Here is a 7,587-nt window from a genome sequence, read left to right as displayed (position 1 = left end):
TTGCAGCCCCTCAATGGAGAGGGAGAGAGCCCCCAGACAGCCCCCCCAGAGCCCCGTCCTTACCCTTCCCCGTCTGCGCAGTTCTGACCATAACTGAGCAGACGGGGAAGGTTCCCATGGCAACAGGACGCCTCTCAGGCGTCCTGCTGTCCATGGTGCTGAACAGATCTGTGCTGAAAGCATAGATCTGTTCAGTGTAAGTAAAATATAGTACAGTGCAATATATATTGTACTGTACTGTATTATACAGACATCAGACCCACTGGATCTTCAAGAACCAAGTGGGTCTGGGTCAAAAAAAAAGTGAAAAAAAGGTAAAAATCAAAAAACACATTTATCACTGATTAAAAATTAAAAAAATAAAATTCCCTACACATGTTTGGTATCGCCGCGTCCGTAACGACCTGATCTATAAAACGGTCATGTTACTTTACCCGAACGGTGAACGCCATAAAAATAAAAAATAAAAAACTATGATGAAATTGAAATTTTGTCCACCTTACTTCCCAAAAAAAGGTAATAAAAGTGATCAAAAAAGTCCCATGTACGCCAAAATTGTAACAATCAAACCGTCATCTCATCCCGCAAAAAATGAGACCCTACTTAAGATAATCGCCCAAAAACTGAAAAAACTATGGCTCTTAGACTATGGAAACACTAAAACATCATTTTTTTTGTTTCAAAAATGAAATCATTGTGTAAAACTTACATAAATAAAAAAAAAGTATACATATTAGGTATCGCCACGTCCGTATCGACCGGCTCTATAAAAATATCACATGACCTAACCCCTCAGGTGACCACCGTAAAAAAATAAAAATAAAAACGGTGTAAAAAAAGCCATTTTTTGTCATCTTACGTCACAAAAAGTGTAATAGCAAGCGATCAAAAAGTCATATGCACCCCAAAATAGTGCCAATCAAACCGTCATCTCATCCCGCAAAAAATGAGACCCTACTTAAGATAATCGCCCAAAAACTGAAAAAACTATGGCTCTTAGACTATGGAAACACTAAAACATCATTTTTTTTGTTTCAAAAATGAAATCATTGTGTAAAACTTACATAAATAAAAAAAAGTATACATATTAGGTATCGCCGCGTCCGTATCGACCGGCTCTATAAAAATATCACATGACCTAACCCCTCAGGTGACCACCGTAAAAAAATAAAAATAAAAACGGTGTAAAAAAAGCCATTTTTTGTCATCTTACGTCACAAAAAGTGTAATAGCAAGCGATCAAAAAGTCATATGCACCCCAAAATAGTGCCAATCAAACCGTCATCTCATCCCGCAAAAAATGAGACCCTACTTAAGATAATCACCCAAAAACTGAAAAAACAATGGCTCTTAGACTATGGAGACACTAAAACATTTTTTCTGTTTTAAAAATGAAATCATTGTGTAAAACGTACATAAATAAAAAAAATTGTATACATATTAGGTATCGCCGCGTCCGTGACAACCTGCTCTATAAAATTACCACGTGATCTAACCTGTCAGATGAATGTTGTAAATAAAAAAATAAAAAACGCTGCCAAAAAAGCTATTTCTTGTTACCTTGCCGCACAAAAAGTGTAATATAGAGCAACCAAAAATCATATGTACCCTAAACTAGTACCAACAAAACTGCCACCCTATCCCGTAGTTTCTAAAATGGGGTCACTTTTTTGGAGTTTCTACTCTAGGGGTGCATCAGGGGGGCTTCAAATGGGACATGGTGTAAAAAAAAACAGTCCAGCAAAACCTGCCTTCCAAAAACCGTATGGCATTCCTTTCCTTCTGCGCCCTGCCGTGTGCCCGTACAGCGGTTTACGACCACATATGGGGTGTTTCTGTAAACTACAGAATCAGGGCCATAAATAATGAGTTTTGTTTGGCTGTTAACCCTTGCTTTGTAACTGGAAAAAAAAAATTAAAATGGAAAATCTGCCAAAAAAGTGAAATTTTGAAATTGTATCTCTATTTTCCATTAAATCTTGTGCAACACCTAAAGGGTTAACAAAGTTTGTAAAATCCGTTTTGAATACCTTGATGGGTGTAGTTTCTTAGATGGGGTCACTTTTATGGAGTTTATAATCTGGGGGTGCATCAGGGGGGCTTCAAATGGGACTTGGTGTCAAAAAACCGGTCCATAAAAATCAGCCCTCCAAAAAACAAACGGCGCACCTTTCCCTCTACGCCCCGCTGTGTGGCCGTACAGTAGTTTACGGCCACATATGGGGTGTTTCTGTAAACAGCAGAGTCAGGGCAATAAAGATACAGTCTTGTTTGGCTGTTAACCCTTGCTTTGTTAGTGGAAAAAATGGGTTAAAATGGAAAATTAGGCAAAAAAATGAAATTCTCAAATTTCATCGCCATTTGCCAATAACTCTTGTGCAACACCTAAAGGGTTAACGACGTATGTAAAATCAGTTTTGAATACCTTGAGGGGTGTAGTTTCTTAGATGGGGTCACTTTTATGGAGTTTCTACTCTAGGGGTGCATCAGGGGGCTTCAAATGGGACATGGTGTAAATAAACCAGTCCATAAAAATCAGCCTTCCAAAAACCAAACGGCGCACCTTTCACTCTACGCCCCGCTGTGTGGCCGTACAGTAGTTTACGGCCACATATTGGGTGTTTCTGTAAACGGCAGAGTCAGGGCAATAAAGATACCGTCTTGTTTGGCTGTTAACCCTTGCTTTGTTAGTGGAAAAAATGGGTTAAAATGAAAAATTAGACAAAAAAATAAAATTCTCAAATTTCCTCCCCATTTGCCAATAACTCTTGTGCAACACCTAAAGGGTTAACAACGTATTCAAAATCAGTTTTGAATACCTTGAGGGGTGTAGTTTCTTAGATGGGGTCATTTTTGGGTGGTTTCTATTATGTAAGCCTCGCAAAGTGACTTGAGACCTGAACTGGTCCCTAAAAATTGAGTTTCTGTAAATTTCTGAAAAATTTCAAGATTTGCTTCTAAACTTCTAAGCCTTATAACATCCCCAAAAAATAAAATATCATTCCCAAAATAATTCAAACATGAAGTAGACATATGGGGAATGTAAAGTCATCCAAATTTTTGGGGGTATTACTATGTATTACAGAAGTAGAGAAACTGGAACTTTGAAATTTGCTAATTTTTCCAAATTTTTGTTAAATTTGGTATTTTTTGGTGCAAAAAAAATAATTTTTTTGACTTCATTTTACCAGTGTCATGAAGTACAATATGTGACGAAAAAACAATCTCAGAATGGCCTGGATAAGTCAAAGCGTTTTAAAGTTATCAGCACTTAAAGTGACTCTGGTCAGATTTGCAAAAAATGGCCTGGTCCTTAAGGTGAAATAGGGCTGTGTCCTTAAGGGGTTAAACATCACCCTTCAATCATCCAATGCACGTAAAGTGATGCAGATTACTTACAAATGGCATTTTAGGTCATTTTTATTGTGCACACAATATTAAAATGAAAATGTGTAAGCATATATGGATATCAAATACATGTTTGTGCTGTTAAACTAAATATTCAGTAACAGGATATGTTATTCCTTTTGAGGAAAATGTAAAATATAAGTTCTACGTAATCAGTACCATTTTAAAACACACAACTAATATTAAAGCTGTAAAGTTACTAAGTAACGCTCTGAGATTTCAATGCGGTCATCAAATAGTAAAATATGTGATTAAAAATTGTGCCATATATATTCAATCTTCTACATGGAATGGACTGCACTGCAACAGATAGCCAATCACTTCATTTTTCATAGTCATCTTCAGCCAACCGGGTCCATGCAGAATTTTTGACCAGTCTTAAGATCTAGAATAACAAAACAAAGCACAAGTACATTATATATATATATATATATATATATATATATATATATATATATAATGACAAGAGGACCAGTCAGCTCTCCAGATAACATCTATTTTAGTGAATACTTGTATTTCTCATGAAATAATTCCTGGATATCCATTAATAAATCAACAACTGGCCATTTACAGTACTAACTGGGCAATATTAAAAAGTGTGTCAGGAAAGCTCCCTACTCACAAGGGTAATACAGCATTAACAACCAATAGTCAATGTTTTTATACATTACCAGGATGAATAACAGGATATTTACTACATCAATACCAGTTAGCTCTCTCCTGGCAAGAAACATCCCTAGCAGTCAAAATACAGCAACCTGATACAAAATGATGACCTGACATGTTTTTATTCAGGAAATTGCATTTCATGCAGTTTATGTTCCCATTCGGTACTAGATGAAGGACCACACCATTTCATGCATTAGCAACTGGTACTACTTCCTCCAACAATTCATCAGTGTAGATGGGTAGATCATTTAGTTCTATATCCAGTCATGATGTCCTGATATATTATAGGGGTATAGAGAGAAAGAAAAAAAGGGTTAATCCAATCTAGCGGATGACTCCAAGCGATAGGATATAACTAGAGGCGCCAGTGGATGGAGAACAGGAGAAAACAGAAGCAAGAAAACTGGTATATCAAGGGTAGGCAGCTGAAAGGGGTGTCCACACTAAAAGAGATCAGTGTGTAAAAGGAAGTGAACAAAAAAGACCTAACAAGTCAAGGAGGTTACACCCCTATAAGAAGCGCCAAAGCCCAAAGAGTATAACAGAGAAATAATTGTATATAATAGAATGATTAAAAGCTGATTAGCTGTAAATGAGATTGGGCATTCCCCCTATTCAGGGTGACCAAAAAGGAAGAGTGAGTGGACAATAAACACACCACTATAAGAAACCTATAATCACAATTTGTGGAATTAATCACATATAATAGCCATATGACGGTATATTGGAGTAGCCAAAGAAAAAAAATCAAAGAAAATAATCAACTCACTTCACGGGGGGTGGCCAGCTGGATAAACTCAAGACACCAGTCTCCTTGACCAAATGACTAGTCTTAAACCAAAAACCAAGAATCATACTAATCCTTATGTGTACAAACCTAGTCTGATTACAAGATATAACTCCAAACATAAAATCATAAGACAGATTCTCAATAAGTATTGGCCAAATATACAAAAAGACCCTATTTTAGGTAAACACATCCCCCAACAACCGAATCTAATTTACCGTAGAGCCAAAACACTCAAGATCATCCTGACATGCCACGACCAGAAACTAGGAATTACGAAAGGTGTATTCAAATGTGGAGTACAAAGATGTAAATGTTGCGCTATGTTACAATGTGCGACAGGCGAATTCCAACTTCCAGCATCTAACAACAAAATCACTTTCAAACACCACATGAATTGTGGCACAACGAACGTTGTATATCTACTGTTGTGCCCCTGTGGTCTCTATTATGTAGGTCGTACCACCCAAACCCTAAGGGAGCGCATGAATGAGCATCGCTCCAACATCAATAGAAAAATTACAACCCATAGTGTATCACACCATTTTGCTCTTAAACATGAGGGAAATCTGGCTGTGCTAAAAATGATCCCTCTAGAACATGTATCTTCTTCCTTTCAGCAACTCAGTCTCAAAGAGATGTTTTGGATATATCACCTTAATACACTAACACCCTTTGGCCTTAATGAGGCACTCGAATATGTCAATTATTGATGGGAGTCTCCTTTGTTTTTAGGTAGATTATTTTACTATTACATCCTTTTAGACATCCCCTAATTACCACCAAATAACTACAGTAATATAACACCTCATGATATTTTTACATAATCTTATCTTACAGTTTTATATAATCTTATCTCACTTTATATAGGATGATTATAATACCTTTTTTTTTTTTGTTATAATAGTCTTAACCATAATATTGGGGCCAACAAAAACCATTTTTTCCCCCATATCTATTCCCCCTTTATTATATATATATATTATTTTTTTTTAATGTATATATATTTTTTTTTTATCTATGGACTGTATATACATATGTATTTATTGGTTGTGTTGGCATGTGCAGATGTACACATGTGTGCACACATGGGGACATATATGTCTCCTATGGTGTGGGATATACATGCCTTTGTATATTTAGTGCCTATTAACATTTGGCCCATTTTTATATGATTGCATAGTATTTCTATCATTCTCTACTGCATTGTCCTGAAAAATTCTGTATCACCCAGCGTTTCTCGCCGGACCGGAAGTCCATCTATGCGGTCCAGCGTGAGGCGCACAAACAAAATCCAGAAGCTCGGGATTGAGAATCGTGAGGGAGGAACCAGAAGTTTCTACTGCGTTCCAGGTTGGAGCGCTTGCCGGACCGGAAGTCCTAGATGCGTTCCAGGGTGGAGTGCATTGGTAGACCGGAGGTTCGGCTTCCGTCCCCCTTTTTTAACTGGCTAAAGCCGCGAGCTGGCTTTTTTAGGAGGCGGGCCGTTACCTCCAGCGTCCCATGCGTTCCCCCTTTGGCGCCAAAAGAGATTTTTTTTGCATGTTCACAGCCCTATATATAGGGCCACCAGATAAATACTACAATTGTTATCTTAGGCATCTTTTTATCTGTACTTGCTCCTGATGAAGGGGTTTGCACAACCCGAAATGCGTTGAGCCTTTTTATGAACCAGTTTTCTACATTAAAGAAGCCAAAGCCTTCAACAACAATACTGAGGTGAAGCCTTTTCTTTCCTACTGGGCAAATATCAGTTTTGAAGATTCCACAAGCGCTCCTGGCTGGGGGGTTATTGGTCCATGCTGGTGTCTTGAGTTTATCCAGCTGGCCACCCCCCGTGAAGTGAGTTGATTATTTTCTTTGGCTACTCCAATATACCGTCATATGGCTATTATATGTGATTAATTCCACAAATTGTGATTATAGGTTTCTTATAGGTCACCCTGAATAGGGAGAATGGCCAATCTCATTTACAGCTAATCAGCTCTTAATCATTCTATTATATACAATTATTTCTCTGTTATACTCTTTGGGCTTTGGCGCTTCTTATAGGGGTGTAACCTCCTTGACTTGTTAAGTCTTTTTTGTTCACTAATATAATATAGACACATTTAACCGCCTCCAGACCGCCTAACGCAGGATCGCGGTCCGGAGGCGGCAGTGTCAGGCAGAGTCACGCAGCGATGCGTCATCTCACGAGACGAGATAGTTCAAGGGGGGGGGTCATGTCATCAGCTTGCCAGCCAATGATCGTGGCTGGCAAGCTGATGATTTAAAAAAAAAGAAACAATCACAAGCCATCAAACACATTATATTTGTAAATATAATGTGTTAAATGGCTTCCCTGCTCCTCTGCTGGTCCTTTTGGTCGGTTGGTCTCAGCAGAGGAGCAGGCATCACAGTGAGTAGCACCAAACAGCACACTTAGCCCCAGATCACCCCCCTGCACCCCAATTAACCCCTTGATCACCCCTGTCAATAACCTAGTGAAAGGAAAAAAGTGATCAGTGTAAACTGTCACTTTTTTTTCACCGGTATTGACTGTTAGGTTTTAGGGATAGTTTAGGCCCCTTGGTTAGGTAGTTAGCGTTCGTTTAGCGCCCAGCCCACCGCACCGCAGTCACTTATTCGCTGATTAGCGTATCGCTAATCAGCATTTGTACTTTTATAGTGTCTGTAAGTGATCAGAACTGATCACAGTCAGCTCTATAATAGTATTATTG

General features: G+C 38.2%; 1 protein-coding gene across 4 annotated transcripts in view; it reads right to left on the bottom strand.

Moving 5' to 3' along the window:
- Window positions 1-3,351: 3,351 nt before the first annotated feature.
- The window catches only part of CUEDC1 (CUE domain containing 1), a 222,985-nt gene continuing 218,749 nt past the window's right edge, over window positions 3,352-7,587 (bottom strand). For all 4 annotated transcript variants that reach the window (XM_044287415.1, XM_044287416.1, XM_044287417.1 and 1 more), the window contains exon 12: window positions 3,352-3,793. The gene's annotated coding sequence lies outside the window, so the exon portion shown is untranslated. The remainder of the gene's footprint in view (window positions 3,794-7,587) is intronic.

This window comes from Bufo gargarizans, chromosome 3, assembly GCF_014858855.1.
Source record: "Bufo gargarizans isolate SCDJY-AF-19 chromosome 3, ASM1485885v1, whole genome shotgun sequence".
In the NCBI taxonomy this organism is placed as follows: domain Eukaryota; kingdom Metazoa; phylum Chordata; class Amphibia; order Anura; family Bufonidae; genus Bufo; species Bufo gargarizans.
Note: the sequence above shows the minus strand (reverse complement) of the source record. Positions and strands in the feature narration are given on the sequence as shown.